Below are 25,712 nucleotides of genomic sequence, written 5' to 3'. Positions count from 1 at the left end.
GGTAATTTTTTGCCTAGATTTTAGGTAATTGGCTGCCTTAAAATATGAGAAAACCCCTATCCAAAATTTTAGGCTTTCTTTGGCCTAAAAATTTGTACTGAAAAATGTTTCATATTATAAAGTAAATACAGAGAAATTTATAGCTAACTCGAGGTCAATGTCGGCTTAGTCTTCAAGAAGTCGTCATTATGCCAACACACAAAAACGAGCGAAGAGGCTTCACTGTTCAGCAGTGAAATCGCTGTTTTATTCAACGATCGAAGTGGGTTACTATGCAAGCCGCGCTATAACTGGTTGGGAATTATACACTCATAGAAATTTTTACCCTAAATCGCCCTAAAAAACTGACTTTTCGCCCGTGGATTTAGAAAATCGCCCATAAATCGTATCCGCTGGCGATTCGCCCGTGTATTTAGAAAAATTTTCTAAAAAATCCCGATGGAAATTTGGTTTAATTTAGGGTGATTTTTCTTGAAATAAGAAATATTTTCCTGTTTTTAGGGTGATTTGCCCTAATTTTAAGGTGTATTTTTCTAAAATTAAGGGCGAATTTTCTGATTTTATAGGCAAATGCCCTAAAAAATTAGACAAATTAAAAAAAATCGTGTTTGAGCATGCTTAACTGAATTTGGGAAGCATGTTTTTTTTTTAATCGTCTATATTCTGGGACTGCTGCTTTAATTAAACAACACCGGCGGAGGACACCGTTTCATATTATTGTATTGGTGTGTAGCTTATATGGGAGCTGCGTTAAGAGGGGGGCTCGATCTATACAACACAGCCGTTAGAACTGAAAAATCATGTTTGTAAACGAATTAGGGAAATAAATATGAGGAGAAAAAACAACTTACTTTTTTTGGTCGTTGCGAGAATCGAACCCACGACCTCTCGGTTTAGAGTCTAACGTCCTACCGCTGCACCACAGACCCATCGCGCAAGACAACGAACAAACTCTGCAGACATCTTATTTTCTTGAGGTCTACGTTATATTTTGACTAAAGGCAACTAAACCGTATATTTTTTTCCTGACGACTGTGACAATTAGTCCCGTTTTCTTGCCAGCAAACACAAAGATGCTTTTAACTCAGAACTCCCATACGTTTTTAAGGTTTAAAGACTACTTTAATTTAAAAGTCGGACGAAAAAATGTCCTTAGTATTATAACGTTTACAAAAAAAAAAAAAAAATAAAAATCAAGTTGAATCACACAGGGTTCGAACCCACAACCGCACGACCTTAGTCCTCATATAGCAAAGTTGAAAGCGCAAGTGATTAGACCGCTGGGCTACCGAATCTCACACTTTTGGAGTGATTTTTAAGGCGAATCGCCCTTGTATTTAGACAAATTTTAGAAAAAAAATTAGGGCAATTCGCCGTTGGATTTAGAAAAGGTCAAATCGAAGCAAATCGAAAAAATCGCCCTAATTATTAGAAAAATAGAAAAATTAACCCTAAAAATATTTTTTTATGGTAACCTGCCTTGAATTTATGGCAAAATTGTCGTGAAAATAGAAAATTTTTCTCAGTTCAAGGGCGAAAATTTTTTTAGGGCAATTTTCTAAAATGTAGAAAATTATTTTTATGAGTGTAGCGTCGCTAGAACGGTATCAGAGTTCCGTGTTAGGTAAAATGCATTAATTTTAAGGCCCACGATGACCTAAAATATTAGGCTATACGGGACCTAAATAGTAGGGCAAATATACCAAAAATTTAAATTTTTAGGCAGTACATGACCTAAAAAGGAACTTTTAGTCCATTTAAAATGTTTTAGGCTATGCATGACCTAAAATGTTGTCCATCATTTTTCTGGGTGTACTTCTTTGTACTGAGCTAATCCTATTATTTATTTTAAAATTTTGAAAATTACTTATTATTGGTGTTTAACTCTTTATCGACATTAGTAACCTTATTTGTAAAGTAAAAAGGAAAGGAACGGTTTCGGATCAATGGTCTCCTTTATACATTTTTTAATTTTACTTAAAAAAAAACAAGTCACTCCATCTCGTCCAATCCCATCGAATCAAAGGCCACCATTTCTAACAAACAATCCCCAGCCATGGTTGTTCCGTAAGTTCGTATGTATCTTTCCGATGCTGCCCAGAATCTTTCCCATGTGAGTGGGTATTCACCCGATGTCTGTGTAACCCGATGGCCAGTGAGCGTGGCCAATCTGACAGGTGATTGATTGACACTCGGATGGAGTCCGTGGAGCGAGCGAGACGGGGAATGCTGTTTGTTCTCAGTTGCCTTCACTTTGGTTTTTAAATCTGTTTTGCTCCTCCCCAAAATATTCCCAAGAGAAGTGGCAAATAAAAGTTAGAATACCTATGTAAAATGTACATATAAAATTAACATTTTGTGAAAAATTTAAAAATAAAATTACAAAATATGATTGAATATTATAATTAAGAATTAAAATCAGGGACCGTTATCATTATACGTAAAAAATAAAAATTTAAATTTAAAAATTTAAAAATTAAATTTAAAAATTTATAAAAATTTAATGATTATTTTGTAAGCGAAAAAAAATATCACTCAGAAATAATGATTATTGTGCGCGATATTATTTCGCTTAAAAATATCAACCAAAGTGCGACTGCAGCCGTTCTGTACGGAATTTAACAGAGTTTTAATTTTGTGCTTGTAGGTATAACCGCGGAGCACACATCGAGTTAATAAAAGAAGGTGATTTCTTTGTATAAACTTTTTAAAACGGAATTCATAAATACAAAAAGTTGTATCAAGCTTAGTACAACATTTAGAAGTAGATAATAAAATCAAATAAGCGGTTTTATTCCTTCAATAAATCAAATAAAATTTCCTCATGAATACGCTTTAAACCTAAATTAAAGCATTCGGATTCCAAAGACATGGGCAATGGTTGACAATGGGGACTATTTTTTAGGAATGCCGTGAGGTATTGAGAGTAGATTTCAGCGAAAATAATAAAAATTAGTCCAAATTTATAGGCGTCATACATAATTCGAAATTTCGGCAAACATCGGTTTTATGTATTCTTAACTATACCGCGGAACCTGTAGGTAATGGGACATAAGTTAGTATGGGACTTTTACTCAGGAGCACCCAATTATCATGGAAAATTGGAAATGGTGCGTGAAAATTTTTTGTGTAACTGTGTATTTAGTGTTTGAAATTTAAAAATAAATGTATATGAAAAGGATAAGTAAGACTGGTAATATATTAGCCATATTATCAACCTATTCTTTTAAGTTTTAAATAATTTAAATTTTGTTATAGTTTTTTTAATATGCACTACAAACAAAATCGAATAATAAAGGAAACAAATATTTTTACATTTTAACAGAAATAATTTACGAATAGTTGTTTTTAAAAATAAAATAAATAATTAAATAATCTAACTTTACCTTAAAAAATAAATATACGCTTTTTAAATTTTTAACGGTTTATTCATCAGCTCATAAGTTTCGAAATTACTCAACACTCTTTCGATATCACTCAAACGTTCGGGAGCGTAAACCGGTTTGAGCTCTCTCGCGTTCTCTTCACATTTCGAAAACATGGGCAGGGGCGTTCGGGTGGGGGTCGACGAAATTGGGGTGTTATTTCATTCTTAGGGGAATTTTTTAAATACATTTAAATAACTAAGAATATGCAATAACTTTTTCTCTTTTTCTACCACATTACATACAATATTTCAAAGATTAGAAAATATTTTAATTTGGTTAATCGAGAAATATAATTCAGTAAAAGTTTTAAGTGCCCTTTAGGTCTACGCCCCTGTCTTTGGCAACAATCAAAACAGCTGATTCCGTCGGCATGCAAGCAGACAAACTTAAATAAAATATGTAGTTAAATGAGAGTAACTAAAGTTACCAAACCATCTGCTATAATGCAACAATAAGAGTTTAACTTATAATGGAAATACACATTTTGGAATGCTCCTATAATAAAGATACATTTATTCCTTACCTGTAGAATCAATTGCAATATACAATGCTGGCTTTAAGCATCAATCCTTCTGACTGGTACAATGTAGTTTATGCACTTGGTTTCGTCGCGCTTTATTGTTTTTATAACATTTGAATTTAATACGGAAACATTAAATAATACTTTTTAATTCACAGCGCACTTTTCACGAGCAACCATACGGCAAACACGACGCGCTGCTTCTCGCAAACAACTTCGAAATTCGAATTCGATTGTGAGAGTGATTTTCGAATATTGGAGTGATTCTTTTGAGTTCTTACTTTTCGAATGTGAGCAGTTGAGATAAAAACAAGAAAAGTATATAAATTCGTTTTGTTTATATTTTGTGTTTGTTAAAATAAAAAAATAAAAAGATTTTTATAGGAAGGAACAAATAAGTTTGGGCCAAGTTAAAAAAAAAATAATTTCAATGACAATAATCAAAAGAATACCCAACAAAAACACTATAAGGCTTGGTAAAAGTAACCTTATTTGTGGTCCTTAATATTTAGCAACGCGTTAAAATATTAAATTTCGAAATCAATCAGAGAAATTTTAAGCACTGTAGCTATAAATAAATATTTGTAAAAGTAAAAATATTTATTGTTCATGGTTTAAGATTAATAATAAAAAAAGTTTTAAAGAAATTGTATTACCCTATTAATAGAAATTAATTAATGATATTCATTTTAACATATGACAATCCGTTTTCCAATTATTTTTTTCAAATACTTTCAAATTTATCACCATAGCTGTTGGCATTCAAACTGGTTAACAAAAATCTGTAATTATCGGTATATTAATCTGACATAATTTCAATCTACGTACGTAGTAACTATCTTAGGACGCGATCCCAGGGGCATAATCTCGATTGGATTCCGCACATTTCCTGTGTCATTATCATTAGCCATCAGTTTGGTGGATCGAAAAGGGGACAGGCGCTGGATCAGAACCACTCATTTTGTTCAGCGAAATCAAAACAATTTCTCAGATGTCATTGGAATCATTTTTATTTCAGATTCTTCTTTCAATCTCCTGAGGAAAATTCAGGACGAGCGGGGAAGGATGGGCACTAGAGGAGAACTAATTGCGTGTTCAGTGCAAAAATCGTTTCAATTTATCGCCTCAGGTTGATTTTATGCTTCACATACACACATAACACACATCCACATAGTAATGTAGCTTCCAGTGGAGCGAAAGAGATGGGGAGAGGGCTCCAGAGGGAGAGGGAGCGAATGCCCGCTGATTTATACGCTTCAATCCCACATTTTTATTTCTTTGGCTGGCATTTAGCTAAAATATTTCATATCTGCACTGCATCGCCATCTCGAGTCTTCTGCTCCTTCGTCTTCTTCTTCATTTGGCTGCCAGGCAGAAGACTAGAGCGGGACAGACCGATGGCGAGAGCGAGAGGGCAGGCAATGGACAGCCGCTGCCCCGTAATTATGCGATTTGTTATTCGAGATTTGAGGCGATTGTGACTGTGAATCATGTGGACGAGGAGTCCAAGGGAAGGGGCAGCTCCACCGAGAGATGATTTAAAATGCGATTTCAATTCTGGCATTTCTGATTCGCCCGGTGTCTGTAGTACTGCCACTCGATGTTCCCCCATATCGCATGCCGATTCCGTCCCGCCGAGAACCGAGAGTCCCAGGAGGCGATGCCGGGGCCATTGCATGTGCAATGGACGGACAGACGGACTCCCGGACAAACGGACAACATTCATTCGCTCGCATTCGCTGACTGACTGACGTACTTGGGGGCTGACTGATATGGGTGGAACCAAAAGGCTCCAAAGAGCGGCGGACGTATCTCGCTGGAAGCCCTGCAGCGGGTTTATACACAGAGAAAAAAAAATACCAAAAATGGTCATCATTCGGGTATTTTTTCATATCAATTTTGGTCCCATATGTGGTCATACCAAAAGTATATTTTCGAACATACCAAATTGGTATTTTCGAACATATGAATGTGGTATTTTTCATAATAGATTGTTATTAGGGATGTCGAAATATTTAAAAATATCGTATCGATGATATTTTTTATTTAAACAAAAAATCAAAATGATATTTGATATATCAGAAAGAAAATATCTATATATCAGATATTTTTGATATTTTTGTTTTATTATTTTTTTTTTTAATTTTAAGCTGCATAAGCAATAACCACCAAACATTAACCCCCATACGATCTTAAATTATATTTTTATAATTTTTAGTTTATATATTTTAATAAATGAAAGAAAACAATATTTATTTTGGCTTTCTTTTGCTTTTATTTATAATATTAAAGTCAATTATTTCCAGCGCTTTTTTTTTTCTTGAATTCTGAATGCTATGCTATGCATTTTCACTTGCCGAAAAATAAATTTTAGCGGCGCTCATCTTTCACATATGTATTTATTCTTGTCCCGATGAAAAGTGAGACCACTTAAAATTATCAAAAAAATGTGAAAAAAAATCGATGATATATGATAATTATTGAAAAAAAATATCACGATAAAAATATTTATTTTTTCGTAAAAAATATCGATATATTGATATTTTGATATATTTTCGACATCCCTAATTGTTATGCGCACATATCAAATTTTGCTACAAAATTTTGTATTGTATTTTCTCTAACTCAGAAAAGCATTCTGCCACGAAAAAAAAAATGTGGGCATGGCTCAGAGGCCAAGGTGCTAGGTCCTGATATTATTTTGTGCTCGGGGGAACGGGGTTCAAATCCCGCTCACAACACAACACAACTTTTTTTTTTTATTAGTAATCTTATCATATTAACTTTTTACCACAATTTTGTTCTTAATATTGTTAAGGAAATGTTAATTATGCGCCTTAAAAACTTTTTACTTTCTCTGCCTTAGCCGGTTTTGAACCGGGGTCCTCTCGCATCAGAGTCGGATGCGTTACCTATTGGGCCATCGCGACAAGTTACACGCGAGTATATTAGCTAAACTTGAATGTAAAATTATCTCGTTTAAGCATGCTCAACTTGTAAGTGTGACCACAGCATATAAAGCGTTATAATACCATTGTATACCAGAAATACAACAAAAATACAACTTTACAGCCATACTATTTTTTCGAAGACTTGCCCCATTTGATATGAAAAACATATCAATCTTTGAAGTATTCATATTAATATGTTACGGATTCATATCAACATGGGTAATTGTTATGATTTCGTATCATATTGGTATGAATTCGTATTACATTTATATGGAAAAATTGATATGTACAAATTGAGGAGACAATATCAATCTGGTATTGTTCCGTTTTTTTCTCTGTGTAGCCAACGAAAAATGTTAGTATCTTTTTTGGTTAGTGATACTTTAATACTGAACTTTATGTACAAATATCTGTGTGCTTAGTTGCACATCGCTAACTATGTTAAAGGATTATATGTTAAAGGATTAATACAATTGGAAAAAAGCACAAGTACATCTTAAGGAGACAGAATTGTATAAACATGGTTACAAGACTCTGCCAGAGAATTCTGTTCGAGTTAGGGAACATTGAAGGTACGCAAGCACAGCTATAAACAAGAGAGAACACTATAGTCGGGTTGGTGTCCCAACTATCTAATACCCGTCACTCAGCTAAAGGGAGTGCGAAATCGGGTTGGTGTCCCGACTTATAATCGTAACACAGCTAATAGGAGTGCGAGGGAGATAGATATATAAATATTGATTGCGTATAACTTTTTAATGAATGGTCCGATTTGAAAAATGTCTTCTACATTTCGATAGGTATAAATATACACAACAAAATTGCATTTATACTTCTCGGAAATCTTTAAAGATGTGGGCGCAGGACCCATTTTAAAATCGTTAGTGGGCGATTGTGGGCGTTAGAGGGGGCGTGGCGCTCGGCTAAAATAAACTTGCGCTGCGTAGGAAGTCAAAGAATATGTGTGGGAAATCTCAACCTTCTAGCTTTTGTAGTTTCTGAGATCTCAGCGTTCATACAGACGGACAGACAGACAGACGGACAGACGGACATGGCTAGATCGACTCGGCTAGTGACCCTGATCAAGAATATATATACTTTATGGGGTCGGAAACGCTTCCTTCTAGCTGTTACATACTTTTGCACGAATCTAATATACCCTTTTACTCTACGAGTAACGGGTATAAAAATAGTGTTTAAAAACATTCATGTATTTTCTTATGGTATTACTCCCTCGATTCATTATTATGTTATTCAATTAAATTTAAAAACTAAACACATTAAAATCTATTAATTAAACATCAAGAGCTCCAACATTTTTCCTTGAGTGCTCTACCTTATATGCGATCCTCTGCTGAGTGTTGGCCGGGCTTGATTGCATTGGCCTTCGTCTTCGTCTTGGTCTTGGCCTTAGTCTTCATCTCCATCGGCGTCGTCATCATCGGCATCGTCCATCTTGGCAGGAACATTGTCAGTTGGGCCTGGGTTTTGGGCATGGGCTTTGGTTTTGGTTTGGGTTTGAGTTGGGGATTCGTTAGGTCTGGGAGCGGGGGTTCGCGAGCATAAATCACTCTCTCGGCTGAGGATCGCAGATCGAGCGGGGAAGGCGAAGGGGAAGAGGCGGTAGTCTCCACCTCCTTCAGAGGCTTCTTCCTCAGAGCTCGGGCTCGGTTCACTCCGTTGATTAATAATTAATTTGCGTTGCCTGTTGCCAGTGATTGCCTGCGGTTGTCGGTCTCTCTCGCTCAGCTCACCTGACGACCTGACTCCTTTATAATGAACGGTTTGAGCCTCGGCATGGGTATGTACATATATGCGACTGTGGCAGGACATTCGTCGTACATCATCCCATCCCAAAAAGCGCGCCCAATGTTCGATGTTCGATGCTCGGCCTGATTGCTTTGGCTCACAGGTTGCTCTGCCCCGCCAGTGCATAAATTCTTTGACTCCAAACTGGTATTTAAAGAAAATACAAAAGAAACACACAGACGGCAGCGGCATAAATTAAGCGAAAGGTGTTTATACACTCGACAATAAATCAATTAGCAAATTTGTAATTATTATGTTCATAAATCTTCACAACTTCTTGGCAGCCTCAATGAACCGGCAACCACAAAAATCCGCGATTAAAATATTTTGATAGCCTCGAACGGCACGAGAGCTTCACTACGGTGATCGCCGATCAGTGGGAAATGCATCGCTGATCTTCACTGTACAGGCCCCCAAAAAGGGGGAAGAACTTTTGGGCGTGGACCGGCTAGTTGGAATTCTTTCCATGTGAGCTTGAGTTGAGGAATTTACTAAGCCAAAGGAACTTACAATGGGAAAATTATTATGGAAATTAGTTTGCAGCTTTGATCGTAAAATAATTCTTGAAAAATAATAATGCTTATAGTTTTAACCTCATGCAATTATTTTAATAAAAAGGACAATTTATTATAAATAAAAGTGAACCCGAAAAGGTCAATAATACTTCCATGAATCCGTTAAAATATAAAATTATATTATTTTATTTAGTTTATTTTAAGAAAACATTACATTTTTTTGGCTCCTTTACAAGAGATCTACGTTTTAAATTCTTTACCAATTTGCAATTAAATAATCATGGTAAACCAATCTTTAGGGTTTTGCCTAAATAGGCATCCCTTTAATTTTCAGATATTTTGTTTATTCTCCTTCCGATTAGCACTCAATCAATATGAAGACCGCCATTTGCCATCACTCAATAACATAGCCGCTGGCTCAGCCTAATGATTTAACTTTCGGCCATCGTATCCGTCATTTAAATTCAGCCAGGTGACGCCCACAATTTGGTGTGTTTATGCGTCATTATTAACACGTCATAACTTAGCACCAGCGAGAGCAATAAAGTTATTCAGGGCAGGAAAACATCAGGCCACTTAGTCTTTGGCAAGCGCCAAAAGTTGCCATCAATCAACTGGGAGAGTCGCTCCAAAGGATAAGCAAATGACGGGATGCAAGTGCGTCCTTCAAAGGGGCCAAAGGTGCCACCGCGGTAAGTGAAGGGAAGGGGGGTAACCCTCCACCCCATCATATACCGCTTATTTATGCACAACACGAGGCGAGGGCGAAGCCGCAAAGTGATTTTAAATGGGACCCACACACTGAAACACTAAGACCACAAGGCACAGGCCTTCAAAATTCTGTTGATGAAGCCGGGCTAAAATCGGTGTTCAGGAAGGTCCGACAGACTCCAGTTAGCCCCTGCTACTGAGCCATTAAAAAATGTTTGCCTGAAAGAAAAACAAAAAATGCAACACAAATTGTTTACAAATTGGTTTTTTTGGGTAAATGGGGGTGGTTGTTAATTGAAAAGAATGGTCCACAAAAAAGATGAATAAGATATCGTAAAAGTTAAAAGATATAAACAATATTATATGTCTTTGTATTTGTAGGACCTTAATATAAATGATTCAAAAAACAACATAACTAATAATAAAATTAAATTAAATTAAGTGCTAAAAGTTAACTTTGGAAAACATGTTCGGGGTCTAATATTACAAACATGTGTGCCAAATTTAGCCAATAATTTAAGATGTCGTATAATGCCATAAGAAATTTGTATTTTCTTAAGTAACTTTCTTTGATCAAAATGTAAACATCCTCAAAGGATGGCCCGCGGATACGTATTTCTTAATAAGATGTTACCAACTACTTGTGCAATTTTCCCAGTCATAAGAACGAAAATAAGTGAAACAGCGAAATCATAACGTTACAAAGGACTTTTGTCTGGTTGAATTAAACGAAGTCGGTTTTGTTTTTCGCTCGCTGGCTTCAATTCAAATTCAATTTCAATGAAGCCGGCAATTCCCGTTGCAAAAAGGATCCTGGCCCGCTGTTGTCCTTCTCCCTGGATATCCGACCATCGAGCAAACCAATCGAATTCAATTCGCAAATATTGCAACTATGCTGAGGACGAGGATGAAATTATGGTCAAAGCGTTTTGCAGTTGTTCCAGCTGCTCCATTTGGGGATTGCCAGCCGCCTCTAGCCCCCTTGATCCCCTTTAACCCCCTCCACCAGAACCAGATCTCTATCCTTGTCTTTTTCTACGGCCCAACCAAACCGACTCTGTCGCACTCTCCCCATAAAACCCCGTAAAATGCTCCGTGGAGTAAATCTAATTTTGCTGGACAAGTGACTGTCATTGATTGCCGATATTTAGGAGTCCTGCAACGCAGCAGCAATGCCAGTCGACCAGTCGAGTGGAGTGTCCTGGCCTATCCCATGTGTGTGGTGTGGCTCACAGGATTGTTCCAATCGTCAATCGTGTTGCGTGCTGGCCAGCATAAAAATGGTTCGGGTGCGTTGCACACAATTGGTGACTTTGCGTGGTTCACAGCAAATGAAGCACAGTGGAAAAGATTGAAAATGTATAGCTATAAAAAATGTAAAATCAATTGTAAAACTTTTTATATAATTACACAGTGCAACATGAAAAATGTAACCGCAATTCTGATTTGATGGGCGGAAAGAACTCATCGAAATAAGCTAAAACCCATTTGGATTTCTTTGGCTTAGCTCGCGTTTACCTTTTATAGCGAGTTAAAGTTTTACATACATAATTTATTTGTAACGGCCATATCTTGTGAACCGATTAAAATTTCACTATCAAGTCTTCAGTGATTATGTAGCTATGAACCCAAGGAACTAAATTGACAAATGACTCTTGCGCACTTAGCACCTAGTGCACCTAGCGCGTTAAAAAACAAATTTGCCTAATTTTTCGATTTTTAACGCGCTAGGTGTACGTCTTCGCAATAGTCATTTGTCAATTTTGTTCCTTGGGTTCATAGCTACATAATCACTGAAGACTTGATATTGAAATTTTAATCGGTTCACAAGATATGGCCGTTACAAATAAATTTTGTATGTAAAACTTTAACTCGCTATAAAAGGTAAACGCGAGCTAAGCCAAAGAAATCCAAATGGGTTTTAGCTTATTTCGATGAGTTCTTTCCGCCAATGAAATCAGAATTGCGGTTACATTTTATAACCCTAAAAATGTTGCACAGTGTTATTAAATATATTTTTGGTTCCCATTTACTCGCAAAGTAACTAGAAATTTAGTTAGACAATTGGGGTTAAGCCGAGCGCCAAGCGCACTCACGCCTACAATCACCTTAAAGATTTTGTAAAAGTGTAATGCCATTTTGTTGTGTTTAATATACCTATCGAAATGTAAAAGAAAATTTTAAAATCGGACCATTCATTAAACAGTTATGAGCAAATTATTAATTTTCCGCTAGATGGAGTCTTTTTTAAGCAACTGTTTGCTTGTCGGCTTGAATATTTTATGATATTTTAGCTGAGTAACGAGTATTTAAAATTCGAGATACTTGACTAGCTTTTTCACTTTTTATACCCTTGCAGAGGGTATTATAATTTCAGTCAGATGTTTGCAACGCAGTGAAGGAGACGTTTCCGATCACATAAAGTATATATATTTTTGATCAGCACCAATAGACGAGTCTATCTAGCCATGTCCGTCTGTCCGTCTGTCCGTTTCTATGCGAACTAGTCTCTCAGTTTCAAAGCTATCGCGATGAAACATTCCCGAAAGTCTTCTTTCTATTGCAGGTAGTACATATGTCGGAGCGAGCCGGATCGGACCACTATATCTTAAGGCTACCATAGGAATATTCAAACAAATATAAGAAAATTCATTTTAACTTTGTAGGAAGTAGGCGTTTTGATTCTTGACAACTTAAAAACAAAATTTAAATAGAAACGCTGAATCTAGAATCCCTGGAACTGCACCGAGTGAGCATTAAACTATAGGTATTTACTTTATCTGCAAGGGTATATAAGCTTCGGCTGGCCAAAGGTAGCTTCCTTTCTTGTTTTTAATTAATGTTGAAATTGGCTGCATTTTAACATATTGCAAATTAAATAAGGAGTCCAAACCTAAACAGTTTTCCCATTTAAATATATACCTAATTACTTCACAATGTGTGCTCTTCTCGATTTTTTCTGGGCCTCACATAAAGGACCAATAAACTGGTATTTTGTCTTTTTTCCCCCATTATTTTTTGATAATGAGTGGATCCGATCCCACCCACTGTACCAATACCAAAACCGACTTTCCCGATTAGTCGTCCTGGCCTAAAACGCATCATTTCATAGCCGATTGGACAACGGCGACGTTGGTCAACCCAACCGCTCGACCAGCCAACCCATCCCAACCCAATCCAATCCGATTGTAGCTCCCATCCAGGAAGAGTCCTTCTGATGTCTGGTATCCTGTGGGCGGCATGTGTGTGCGACTGCGTTGGAATGTGCGTCTGTGTTTTTAGAAAATAAAATTGCATTTTCATGAACCTTTTGGGCTTGGAATTTATCTGGCGCACAGATTTCACAACGGCAGCCGAATGGGCAGGGCACGCACGATGCATAAAGCGCATAAATAGCTGCACCCGGTACGGCCTACCCCCCGATTCGCAATATACCCCACCCCAAAAAATCACCCAACCACCCAATGAACATGGGCCTGGACATGCGTGCATATTTACGAGTCGACTGTGGCGGCATCAGCTGCACCAAAAACTCGATTGCCCGGTCAAAGGACTGAAGCCTAGTCCTGGGGAATAAAGAGAGAGACGGAGGTCCTGGCCGTTAGCCTCCCATTTGGCGTCACAAAATAATTACCAGAGCCAGGGGTTTGCTCACCCAAACTCGACTCCACATGCTGGTGATTGAGTTGGTAAAACGTTGCACTCGATTTTGATTTTTTGGCCATGGAGCTGTGTGCGACTGTGGGGCTGCGGAGGGAATTTATGCGTATGCCATTGGGGGGCTCCAAAGTTTCTGTCGGTTTTTAAGCTAATTTCGGCAGCATCCTTTGGCCACGGACCGAAAAACCCAACCAGACCGACCGACCGGCAACGAAACACATTTGAGTGAGTGAGCAAGATTTAGTGGCACACATAAATGCCAAATACGAAATGCTCCTCTACCAGATCACGGATGCACCCTGCACCAATGACACGCCCCCATCTCGGTTTGTGGGCATGGCCCTGACTGCTAGCTGTGTGGGTCTTTTTCGGACTTTTTGGAAGCCAAGTGCAGACAGTCCGTTTGCTGAGGAGCAGACCAGGCTTTTGAGCAAGTGCAGCAGGGAACCTCATGATTTTCCCATTAATGCCGAAATAACAAGGATTAGAGAAGATAGAGTTGAAGCTGCACGAGAACGAGATTGAAAGCATTTTGATTGAGGAACGCTTAGACCGGCAAAATAATTAAGAAGGGAATATATAATTGAGGTCTTTACATTTGGTAAGAAAGCCATCCAAAAGAAATGTGTATTTCTTGATAGATGAGAGATTTAAGTGAATTAATAATATCAAATATGAATCATTAGTTCACTTATCCTAATCTCAATGATCTCAATAAAGAAACAAGATTATAAAAATTTAATTCAAAATATTAAACTTTTTTTAAATATCCCTTTTTGATTTTTAAAATATTAGATTTATTAGATTTTATGTTGTTATGAAAGAAGATCAATCAACTGATCAACTACCTTCTTTAATCTTAAATAATTTTTTTATACTCCCATTTTTATACCCGTTACTCGTAGAGTAAAAGGGTATACTAGATTCGTGCAAAAGTATGTAACAGCTAGAAGGAAGCGTTTCCGACCCCATAAAGTATATATATTCTTGATCAGGGTCACTAGCCGAGTCGATCTAGCCATGTCCGTCTGTCCGTCTGTCTGTCTGTCTGTCTGTCTGTCTGTCTGTCTGTCTGTCTGTCTGTCTGTCCGTCTGTCCGTCTGTATGAACGCTGAGATCTCAGAAACTACAAAAGCTAGAAGGTTGAGATTTCCCACACATATTCTTTGGCTTCCTACGCAGCGCAAGTTTATTTTAGCCGAGCGCCACGCCCCCTCTAACGCCCACAATCGCCCACTACCGATTTTAAAATGGGTCCTGCGCCCACATCTTTAAAGATTTCCGAGAAGTATAAATGCAATTTTGTTGTGTATATTTATACCTATCGAAATGTAGAAGACATTTTTCAAATCGGACCATTCATTAAAAAGTTATACGATTTATAAATTGTCAACATATATCTATCTCCCTCGCACTCCCTTTAGCTGAGCTACGATTATTAGTCGGGACACCAACCCGTCACAGCGTTCGCACTCCCTTTAGCGGAGTGACGGGTATTAGATAGTCGGGACACCAACCCGACTATAGCGTTCTCTCTTGTTAAATATCAGTTTATATATATTCATATTTATAAATGCATTCAAAGGGGTAGCAACTCTTCCACTCCATCAGTGCCTTTCACTTATGTAAATCTCTTATCAGTCGCATTTGTCAGTTGTCCAACCCACGTCAGTCAGTTCAGCTCCACCATTTAGTGGTTGCTGATGTGTCACCATCAAGCTGCCAGCCTTCATCGTCATTTGATCAGTCATCGGGTTTATTTCCGCCAGCCAATTGGCCAAGTGCATCCTGCAGCTGTTGCTGGGATGTCATGCCTGTCTCCTGTCTCCCGGTGATGTTGCTCCGCTCCCTGTCCAGTCCAACTCGCCGTTGATTTGTCACGCGTGGTCTTCCCACCACATTGGCACCCCTTTTTCCATACACTATACTATACTGCCATTTGCCATTGTTCCGGGGCTCGTTGGACTCCTCGAGTGACTTTGGGGGCTTCTCAGTCGTCGATGCCAATAAATCAGTTTGATTTATTCACCTCGGCTGCTCGTTCATTTTTCGATTGTTGTCGTCGTTGTCGCTGCTTGTGGTTTCTCGGTTGTCGGTTGTTGGTTGTTGGTTGTTGGTTGTTGTATGTCTCTGGTTGTCTCTTCACGCGCGTGCTTGCAGCTTTTCTCCCATGCATCTCGGAATCTCCCATCTCGCGGTGCCAAAAGATCACCTGAATGCCTCTAATCCACTTTTGCCGCCAGTCTCTTCAGTTACATACTGCAAATACCCATATCGTGACTTTTGATTTCAAATTAAGATTATTCCCTATGGCTGGCTTGGCATAAACCACTCACAGTCTAGTGTGTTGCTTGCATGCAAATTTATGGTTAATTTCTTGGGGGCCAGCATGAGCTATGAGCTGCTCTTGATTTTAACTTTTGGATCACCCATTTCAATTTATCGTGGGTGAGTTGGTGGTATCACAGTGTTTTTCTACAAATTGATCTACAAATTTTACAAGGTGGCTGGATATGTTGAGTTGTTGTTGAGACCAGATTGTTGATTTGAAGTTCGATGGCTTCTGACATTTTATTTCTGAAACATAAATTATAAATAATCTAAATTTTTCTTCCACTGTTTCCAATCACGAAACATAGTAAGTACACACTAATTAAGAGTATTAACTTACTAAATAAAAAAAATTAATAATAAACATTTTAACAATAGAAAAGTTGTTGTTTTTATACCCGTTACTCGTAGAGTAAAAGGGTATATTGTATTCGTGCCAGTGGCGGATCTAGGATTTTGTTGTGGGGGTGATATCACCCCCCGTGGATCCGCGTATGATTCGTGCAAAAGTATGTAACAGGGAGAAGGAAGCGTTTCCGACCTTATAAAGTATAAATATTCTTGATCAGGGTCACTAGCCGAGTCAATATAGCCATGTCTGTCTGTCCGTCTGTCTGTCCGTATGTCGGCCTGTCTGTCTGTCCGTCCGGATGAACGCTGAGATCTCAGAAACTAATAAAGCTTGCAAGTTTAAATTTTGCACACATATTCTTGGGCTTCCTACGCAGCGCAAGTTTATTTCAGCCGAGCGCCACACCCCCTCTAACGCCCACTTTTTTTAAGATTTCGAAGAAGTATAACTGCAATTTTGTTGCTTTATTTATTGATACCTATCGAAATGTAGTAGAAATTTTTCAAGTCAGACCATTCGTTTAAATGATCATGCGCGATCACAGTTTTTTCTCCCTCGCACTCCTTTTAGCTGAGTAATAATCTGATAGTCAGGGCACCCGACTATAGCGTTCTCTCTTGTTTACCCTATAGACGTACTCAGGAGAAATGACTTAGATAAAATTGTTTTCTCGCTTAAGAGTCTAACATCTCGAATTTCCCACTTCTAAAAGCTTCTGACATTCACAATTCTTAGTCATAAATATACCTCCCCGCATCCGCAGACTCAGAATTAGTGACATAATTAAAAAGTGTCAGTCTCGTCTAGGACTTCAATTATAGAGCAGGCCACTCGACCGATTTATGAATGAGAGTGCCCCATCCCATCTCATCTTCGGCTCCATGTTCTTCTTAATGAATTGCGAGCGACAGAGAGTGCAACAAGAAGCGAGACGGGTATAGTTTGGCAACTGGGTCACTGTCTATGCGTAAATATGCGAGGCAAGAGGAAAGAGAGGGCAACAGGGGCGAGAGCAAGACGGAAGAGTCGAGCGGATTGAATGATTTATTTTTGACAGGTTTTTAACTTAAAATTAAAACGGTAAATCAACTTTTGACAGCGGAGGCTGCGACAAGGCTGCCAACAGCTCTTTTGGTAATGATGATGATGCTACCAGTACCAGAGTGTGTGTGTGAGTGAGTGTGTGCTTTTGAGTGGCGTTTGACTGTACCCAAATCAAGCGAAAACTTTTTTTGCTGGAGCGGGATGGGACGCGAACTCTGAGCAGGACGGATGCCAACAGTTGGCGACAGTCGCTGCCGAAAAAGAAGGAAAAAACTGTCGCGACAAAATGTTGCTGTCGCTAAATTGTCTCCTCATGCTGTCTCTGTCTGTTCGGACTCAGGGTAGCTCTTGTCCTTGTCACATAAGTTCCATAGATCACATCTTGACTGATATTCATAGCAATAGCCTGGCTAAGTAAATGAATTCAGCGTTACGCGATTGATGGGGCGGGAAGAGAGTCGGCGTACTTGATATGCATATTTACATAAATGATTCGGCTCCCCTCTCCTCCTCCGCATTTTTTGCCTCTTAATACGCTGCAAACAAAGCCATAAATTGTCTGACGCTTAATTCTCTGTCAGCCGAACTGTAATAAATTAATATAAATTTCTTGTCAACCCGCAGCGAAAAAAAATTGAGCAGAGAAGTGCCAAAGAACTGCATGAACCGTTCGAAATTTCTTTCTTGACATCTGTACTGGCAAAATTTGAAGACAAGTGTAGGTTGGCAGATAAGAAAATAATATTATCAGTACTTTAATCATTAATCATTGCGTTAAAAAGTAGTTCACTTATTTTGAGTAATCTGATTTACAAAACTATTTTTATTGGGTCGGTAAGGGTTAAAATCCTATGATTTGGTAAGAAAAGTAATATTATTATTATTATTTTTAATTGGTTTTTATTTTATATCAACTGCTTTAATATTTAGAATGCGCTTACATCATTGCTCACTGACTAGGTTGATTAAGATCAATTACTCGGCTAAAACTTGGTGTAACCTATTACACTCCAACCGGTTCAAGTTTTTAATTTTCTCGATACCTGTTCGGAGACGGAGTCCATCAATAGTGACAACTCGAATTCGGGACGGGCCAGGTGGAAGCGGGGTGTAATGCAAGAGAATGTTCACACGGGTCCAGCTCGAAATGATAATTGATGCATTCAAATCGCGGTGTGAGCTGTGATTGATTATGACAGGTGTGCCCAGTCATGTGGAATCAGAAGTTGAAGTCGAATCCAAAGACGGAGCTGAAGCTGAAGCGAATTCCGATGTCCGCCAAAATGATTGGACTTGATTGACAAGCAGGTCAAGTCAATCTGCGATCGGCATTAAGACTTCCGATCCGCCTTGGTCGAGGGGGATAAGTCTCGTGTGGGGAGGAGGGGGAAACACCGGTCCGACTGGCGACAAATTTACGCTCGGTGCGACAGATTCATTAATTGATGTGCACACCGTCGCCCCACGAGCTCCACTTCCACATCCACGTCCACATCCACGGAACTCCATCTCCATCTCTTGCGTCTTCGTTGCGTGCGGTGGAATTGCCGCTTTTGGTGGATTTCTTAATCGATATCGAAATGATTTACGTTTGGCCGCCTAATGAGTTCGCACACACACTCGCAGTTGTATACATACGTATTTGGACGGACAGATCGCGGCTTTTCCTTTCACGCAAGCCTGGCTTTCAAGCCCCCAGTCTCCCGGCTACTGGCTATCAATCTCTGACATGATGAGGCAAAACGCAGCGCCTTATATCTACAGTCTGCCTTGGCTAAGTCGAACTGGAAATTGACACTCAAAAGGTGGAAACTAATTTGGACTACTTTACCCATTCCTCCAAAAATCAAATACACTTTCCTCCACCATTCTTTTAAAACGCGTAATTTGTAAATTAATTTTGGATTGACTTTAAACAATAAATTTAATTATAATAATAAATATTCTTCTGGTAACGTATACATTTTATCTGAAATAAAAAATAAAAACACTCATCAATCAAGAAAATATAAAAAAAATATATTTTTTTGAAAATAATTTTTAATGACGTTTAACTGTAGATTAATTATTTTTTTATTTTGCTGTTGCTTGATTGGCATTTCAATTAACGAATTGGTCATTTGCATGCGGCACCTTGAATGCTTGATTGATTTTTATAAGAGTTTCCTGTGACTTGGTTACTGGAGAGAGCGAGGAGTTGGGGTTTTCCTGGGGAGGTTTCCTGATTCTAATGGAATCAGTCACTTTCTGCAGCAAACTCCATTTCCTTTCCCAACTTCAGTACGCTGTCGTGGGTTCAGTATTTGATTTCATCCACTTTGGGTAGCATCTTGGCTGTCTTTAATGACAGCAATCCATCAACTTTTAGGGGTAGTTTTCTCCTCTCTTCGACGGTGCTGCTACAGCAACCCCTGAAAAGTGATTGATTGCTGTCTGAGCGACAAGATGGAAGTCGCTGTCAGAAAAGAAGTCATTTTTTTTTTCTTTCCGAAGCAGAGTTTTGGTTTGGTTTTGTAGAACCTCCCCAATTAAGCGGAATAAAATGCCGACCTCCATTATGGAGGTCATAAATCCAAATTTATGAGGACCATATCGCCCCGCATCCAGTTCCTAATTACTGCACATGTGATCCGGCTCATTCCCAGCACAGCCACTTATGGAAAGCTTTATAATTTGCCATTGCTTTCAGAACGCTCCTCTGTCGCGCCCATCCCTGAAAACCCCTCCCCGCGTCCACTGGCGACGGTCCAATCCTGAAACCCCGAGACCCTGAGACCCTGAAACCCTGATGCTGCTCGGCATTTCAACGCATTTCTGGCTGGCACTCGTCTCATGTGCGGGTGCTGTGGACATATTTATGTCGCATTTGGGAACATTTCATCCTCATAAATATTATTCATTCTCTCGTTCACTCTTTCGAGGGTTGTGCCACCCCCTCTCAACCGTCTTTTACAACCCAACACCCCAGCAGAATTGCTGAGCTTTCAAAAGTGGAGAGACACGAAAAGTTCGTTACTGTTGTCGACAGAACATGTGAGGGAAATATCAAGGAATCCATCAGATAAGTGAGAGTCAACTATACGGATGCCTTTCCTCCCCTTCTGTTCTCAGCCAGTAAATTGTCAATGTGACAGCTCCCAGGAAAGAGCCGAAGAAAAAATAAATAAGAAATAAGGGGAATTCGACCATCACCTTCCCGGTCTGTTGTTGCTGTCCTACGGGTTCGGCAATTCCTTGGGTTTGATTTAATGTTGCGTGTGATATATCACGGTCCTCACGACATTTTGCTTTTATTTCACGCTTATCGAAGTTAGTCCTTCGGTCTGGATCGGGTTCCCTTGCTCTCTCCAAACCACTTTGCCACATTTAATGTTTGGATTTTTTCCTCTTTCTCGGCTCAGATGGCGTCAGTCTGGCACTCAGTCAGCTCTGACACATCTTATTCAGTCTCTATAGTATATATAGTAAATGCCTCTTTCACTCTCTCTTCCCCCGATTCTGTCGTTTGCCATCAACTTCAATTCATTTGCCGCAACCAATAAATCACTCATTTCATTGTGTACTATGCTTTTGCTCCTACGCCAGACTAAAAGTTTTAAAGGCACATTGGGACCAGACGGGAAATAAATAACCATTATATTATATTTTTGGTATTTTTTTTATTTTGTATCTAGTTTGAGTGCCTTTTAGTTTCAATGCATAATTCTTGCAAAGTCTTGTTTTTCGATTGTTAAAACGTGTGCTGATATAGATTTCCATCTGCTCACCTATCTTCATATCACATATTTTTGATTTCATTGTTGTAAGATAAGATAGAATGTTTATCGTAAAACAAAAGGTTTAAAAAGCTGATATCTTTCGATCCAGATTGGCGATTTTTTTTTTATTTTATCTCATATCTATACTTTTTATAAAATTAATAGTTAAATAAATTGTCCTGTTATATAACACAAATAAACAAAGATAGTTTTTAATCCAGGACTGTGAATCACCGTAAGTTCACTAATGGAATAGTATTTTCTTATGAAAACTTTCGGGCTGTAATATTTCCATATATTTCAAAACACTGTGCCATGTCAAAGTCAGTCGCAGCAACGATGTCGGCCCCAGTACGTCATTGGACTTCTTCAAGCTGGAGAATCGGATTGGATTAGGTTTGGGTTTCGTTCAGTCTCGGGTGGTTCGATTTGATTTCGACACTTTGGGGGCCTGTTTGGGGTGTCTCTACTGTATCGAGTGCGCTGCTTGGCACAAGTTGAGCTTTAAATTGCAATGACGTCAAGTTGGCAGGCTTCATGATTATGTCCCTTTCTCAATTCCCTCCCTGAATGTATCATTGCTCTTCTTCTTTGGTTTGGGTTTTGGTCCTGGTCCCTCCTCCTCGCATTTCGTTGTCGTCTTAGTCTTCGTTTCCCGTGGCCTGTTTGCTGGTGTAAAAGTGCGAAAACGAGACGAAACACTTCTTATCTGGCGGGGCCCATCGATAGATGTCATCTTGAGTGATTTACCGTCAATTGGGGATGTTGTCTTCAATGAAATTTTTTCTATACCACTCTTCGAGGTCTCCTTCCCCCCTGATTTATGTTTATATTTATTTACGGTACGTTCCGCTCGAGCTCGAGTATCTTTTGCATCACATACTGCGCCGAAAGCTATTAAGCTGAGTCAAGAGCTTGCTGCAAAAAGAGCCACGAAAATTAATCAATATTAAATGTCTGACTTGGAAGTAAACTGTGGAACGAATGTCGATTTGGGTTGATTCCAAATCGCGAATGGTAGGGGCAGGAATTGTAATTTTCGAATTTAATGAAAAATGCCTACAAGTGATTGCGGGTAATTTACATGAGCTAAAGACATTACATTTGAAATAAAACTTCTTTTTCACTTAAATAATAAAACGGGATACTATTATTTTAATATTTTGGTTGAGTTCACTTGATGAGTTTCAAAACGTTCCACATAACTGCGAACGAAATCCTGTCTATAATTCCATCAAGCAACATGTTCGCCTCAGTAAAGGCAATTGCAGTTATTAGCTCAAGTGTCACTTGCCATTGACAGGCTTCATTATTAACAAGTCTGGGGTAAAGAAAAAAAGAGAAACCAGTTTTCGAATAATTTAGGACTTTGGCACTATGAGAAAATATTTGCAGCTACAGGGAACTCAAGTGACAAGTGAACCAGACGGAATTACATTGGCCAAGCCTACGCACAAAGGCACAACCCGATCATGGGACCATTGGGTCCAGAAAAGGAACCAGTTTAGTGACAACTACAAACCATAAATGTCACCGGGCTGAATTAAGCTTATTGATGGATTATAAATGTTCAAATTTACGCACACACGATAAGTGAGGGCACGAGTCAGATGAAAACACTCCCAGACACAACCATTTCAATTCCAGAGGCAATTTACATGATGATTATTAGCATTGACATTCCGCTCAACTGCAGTACGGGACCCCAGACAATTGCAAAACAGAATCAATTAGACGACTATATGGCAGATAGATACACAGTATAAAACACATGTTAGGGGGAGGCAATGCCCCCATAAATATGAATATGCAATTATTCATATTTGCGCAGCCGAATTGATTATAAAAGTCTTTGACAATAGACAATAATAATAAAAACGAATTAATAAAAAAAGTCGAACTTAAAAATCTTCTTTGTGATGAGATCAAAATTATTTTTATACCTAGCCTTTACACCCAGAGAAATGTGGGACTATTTTTTAGGTAACGTATGACCTAAAAAATTTAAATAGACTAAAATTTCAGATTTAGGTAATGGGTTACCTAAAAATATTAGCATGTGGACTATGTTCCTACTTTTTAGGTAAAGCTAAAGAGATTTTTATAGGCCATCGTAACCTTCAAATTGGTCCATAAGACCTAAAATTTAGGAATAATTTAAAGTCGATTATCACTCACAACTTAATACAAATATTGGTCCCTAATATTAATAAACAAATTATTCGGTTTTTTAAGTTTAATGTTAAAAATTTTTTTAGACTTTTCTTAAAGCTAGTGATGGAAAAGTTTCAATATATAAAATCAATACCTACGTGGACTATTTTCCTACTTTTAAGGTAATAGTGCCCTATTCTAAAAATAGAATTCGCCTGAGCCCCTTGAAGCAGGCTTTGGTTTTGCCGCAGGGCCTTTAAGTAGTTCCGTAGACCAGAGGCTAGCCTATTGGACTCTCGCGCAGAAGACCCGGGATCGATTCCCACCGAGGACAAAATAAAGTGATTGTTTTTTCAGAAAGATAAAATATTTGCTTTTCCGAATAATACAATATAAGCAATTAAAATAATAAAATATGTTACTATCAATAGTAAAAATCCTAGCTTTTTTTTAAATACCTAATATTTAGGTAATTCTGACCTAAAAATCTAGTCCACTAGCCATTTTTTTAGGTAACCATTACCAGAAATAAATTCAAGACTGCGTACAAGATATAGTCCACATGGACAACATTTTAGGTAATGCATGGCCTTGGCGCGTTTTTCTGGCCATATTTCCTAAAATTTGAGGTAATTAGGCCCCTTTTTAGTCCATTTTGTTTTCTGGGTGTAGTGTGTTTTTCAATAATATATAATAATAATACCATTAAATAATAATTATAAAATAATAATAATTTATTTTGGAATTGATAAGAAGCTGATTGGATTAAGGAAGTATTTTTCTACGAATAGTCAGCTGATAAGCCCTCCATTGATTAAGTTAAATTAATGATGTAACCATAAACTTTAATCAATGGAAATACTGAGATTAATAGTTGTAACTTTTTAATAAGTTTTAAAAATCCATTTTCCAAATCTAAGAACCTGCTTTACTGCCTAAAAAAACGCTCCAAAAATCAAAATAAGGAACGGAAACTTGAAGATCAGACTGCATCGGCTGCACTTTATTTGTTTGTTCTTGCGCTCGCCATGATTTTTATGATGAACATGCAATTGCCGGACACTGATGGCTTCATGAGTTCCTTCGATCGGCCAGTTGGTTCTCTCAATTCGAGGCATATAAAGCTTGACAATTTATGGGCTATTCTCCGCAGCGCTTTGATTTTGCGTTGGTCTTACTTTCGACGAGATTGGAAAATGTTGCATGTCTGTCGATTAGCCGCCAGCAGGAGAAATATCTTCAGCTCTTGCAGTTATTGCTGAGCGCCCGCGCTCTGGCAATTATTCACAATATCGTTTAAATTATTGCCAAGCGCATTGGCTTCGGACTTTGCTGAACGTGTTGTTTTCTAGTTTGTGAGCTTGTAAATTTTTGTGCCCCTGCTGATGAGGTTGTTGTGGCTGTTGTTTTAGCTGTTGCAGTCTCAACCCAGAAGCGTTTTGCCATCACAGAGTTCCGGAGCCCGGACCTTCGAGGGGAAGCCGATGCCGACGAAGCCACCTCTCACATCATGAGCACGCAATCGCAGCGCCGCCATCTCAACGTCAGCCACATGCAATGGCCAACCGCTGAATGCACCACATGTGGCCTCTTGGGCAAAGGGATCCCCGAAGATCTGCGAATCGGTGGATCCACATTATCAGAGGGACTGGGCATGCGGCCACAATCGTTTGGTGCTAATAGACTACAATTATGAGGTTTTCAAGGTGATAAGGCAGCACACATTTGAAGATGGAAGCTGGTTGAAATAATCCACCAATTTAAATTTTAAAATGTTATTTTTTGTATCATTTTTTTATCAAAAATCGTTGGAGCTTTATCACTTTAAGTTACGTAAGAATTCAGTGGCTTAGAAAGGATTTGGTTGAAACGACTGAAAACTATATTCTGCAAAGGATTTCTTCCAAGAGTGGAATCATAGTCTCAACTTTACACCCAGAAAAAAAAATGACCTAAAATGTCAAAAAATGGCCTAGAATTTAGGTAAAATTGGCCTTAAACTGGGGCTAAGTCCTTAAATGGCCAAAAATTTAGGATTCCATAACCTAAAAATTTAGGCCATAAATGGCCTAAAATGGGGGTAATTTTTAACCTAGATTTGAGGTAATTGGCTGCCTAAAAATGTAAGAAAACTCCCAATCCAAAATTTTAGGCATTTAACGGCCTAAAATTCGAGTAATTTGTGGCCTTGATTCTAGGTTATGGGCTGCCTATAAACAACCCCATGTCCGATATTTAAGGCATCCAACGGCCTAAAATTTTGGCCAGCATTAACCTTAAATTTAAGCCTCTCATTTTGACCCCAGCCTAATTTTTAGGACAAATTTGACCTAAAAATTAAGGTAATAACTACCTTATTGTAAAAATAAATACAGATTTGTATTATTGTCTTTTATTTATTTCAATGTACTTCATTTTCAGTTATAACTAATTAAAATTGTTTTGGCTTAACATTGTTTTTATCTTTAAGAGCATGTAT

At 38.3% G+C, this 25,712-nt stretch overlaps 1 protein-coding gene and 1 long non-coding RNA gene across 2 annotated transcripts in view; both read right to left on the bottom strand.

Moving 5' to 3' along the window:
• Positions 1 to 4,136, bottom strand: part of LOC108060716 (zinc finger protein 160) — a 48,265-nt gene extending 44,129 nt beyond the window's left edge. Inside the window, exon 1 of the mRNA XM_017146527.3 lies at positions 3,952 to 4,136. The gene's annotated coding sequence lies outside the window, so the exon portion shown is untranslated. The remainder of the gene's footprint in view (positions 1 to 3,951) is intronic.
• Positions 4,137 to 15,519: 11,383 nt separating this feature from the next.
• Positions 15,520 to 16,146, bottom strand: LOC138913641 (uncharacterized). The gene is made up of 2 exons (XR_011419449.1): positions 15,931 to 16,146; positions 15,520 to 15,853 (listed from the first exon to the last, which is right to left on the bottom strand). It is a non-coding gene; the product is annotated as an uncharacterized lncRNA (long non-coding RNA).
• Positions 16,147 to 25,712: the final 9,566 nt, after the last annotated feature.

The sequence above is a fragment of the Drosophila takahashii genome, chromosome 2L (assembly GCF_030179915.1).
Source record: "Drosophila takahashii strain IR98-3 E-12201 chromosome 2L, DtakHiC1v2, whole genome shotgun sequence".
Taxonomy (NCBI): Eukaryota; Metazoa; Arthropoda; class Insecta; order Diptera; family Drosophilidae; genus Drosophila; species Drosophila takahashii.
The sequence above is the reverse complement of the archived record's forward strand: the minus strand, read 5'-3'. Positions and strand labels throughout refer to the sequence as shown.